The 1,469-nt window shown below is 36.8% G+C and overlaps 1 protein-coding gene across 1 annotated transcript in view; it reads right to left on the bottom strand.

Moving 5' to 3' along the window:
• The window catches only part of STYX (serine/threonine/tyrosine interacting protein), a 56,510-nt gene that overhangs the window by 39,881 nt on the left and 15,160 nt on the right, over positions 1-1,469 (bottom strand). The window lies entirely within an intron of this gene.

Below are 1,469 nucleotides of genomic sequence, written 5' to 3'. Positions count from 1 at the left end.
AGGCGATTCTCTATCAGCCCAGAACTAAAACAATTTCTGAGGCCAACTCTTCAGACAGGGATTGGACTGGACTGTAGGACATAAAGTGATACTCGTGAGGAGTGTGCCTCCTAGCTCAAGTAGATACAAGCGACTAAACGGGCAGCTTCTGTCCAGAGGTGAGATGGGAAGGCAGAGAGGGTTAGGAGCTGGTTGAATGGACACGGTGAATCAGGGGTGGAAAGGTGGAGTGTGCTGTCACAGTATGGGGAGAGCAATTAGAGTCACATAACAATGTATAAATTTTTGGATGGGAAAAAAAAGAAACAAAGATTAAAGTATTCGTTAAATAACTGTTGTTACAGAATTTTGATTATGGATGGAATAGCTCATTCATCATAAGAACAAATATTCCAGAAGTATATTCCCAAAAAGTAATTTACTAAATCAGAGATGTCAAACAGATTTTTGTTTTTTTCTTTCCAGCCGACTCCAACTGGCAGTAGATTATCTAAAACATTGTATGGAGAAAGACTGAAGAAGAAAAAGAGTTCTGTGATCACTGAGCAATCTCTGCAATGGATTAAAGAAGAAACAGTGCTATGTGACAGGTATTTGCCATTCCTGATGTAAACTGTCAAACGCTTAGCAAAAAGCCTTTCCTGTATCTCAGGTGGGTTTAAGATTCTGTTTAGTTCGACTCCCTTCACAGACATATTTCACACAAGTATAGAATTCCTTCTGTCTTTGGAACGCAGACCAGTATTAAGAAGTTGGAAAATAACGCAAAATGCCAATGGAAAAAAAAGAAAATATTTTAAAAGAAAAAAAGCAGTTACAGTAAACTGACACAAAGAATCAAATATAGGACAGTCCTCATTTGTAAATGGACTGCATTCAGAAAACTTCTAACTTTACTGCTTAAGACTCAGAATTATAATTAGTAATTAGGTCCCCAGAATAGTCCAGAAAAGCTTTTCAAAATCTTTGTATCTTGAAATAATTTCAGGCTTATACAAGGGCTGCAAAAATAGTGTAAGGAATTATGTTTACCCTTCACCCATATTCCCCGAAACAAAAAGTATTTTTAACATGTAAGGTAGTAATGCTATGTATCTGTAATGAAAACAGAAAATACTGCTGCAGTGAGTTTTGTCATTTTGTTTTTTCAAAGAGAGAAACAGAAAAATTTTTTGTTTGCTTTTTTTAAAAAAATCTCTTTTTTTTAATTGTACTTTAGATGAAGGTTTACGTAACAAATAGTTTCTCATTAAACAGTTAGGACACATATTGTTTTATGAAACTGCTCAACAACCCGACATGTCAACACGGTTCCTTCTCAATCACGGGTTCCCTATTAACAGCTTTCCTGTCCCCTTCTGCCATCTAGTCCTTGCCCCTGGACTGTTGTGCCGCATTAGTCTCATTTTGTTTTATCGGGCTGTCTAATCTTTGGCTGAAGGATGAACCTCGGGAGTGACTTCATTACT

Source organism: Trichechus manatus, unplaced genomic scaffold (genome assembly GCF_000243295.1).
Source record: "Trichechus manatus latirostris isolate Lorelei unplaced genomic scaffold, TriManLat1.0 scaffold00010, whole genome shotgun sequence".
NCBI lineage: Eukaryota > Metazoa > Chordata > Mammalia > Sirenia > Trichechidae > Trichechus > Trichechus manatus.
This window is presented reverse-complemented; position numbering and strand designations above follow the sequence as displayed.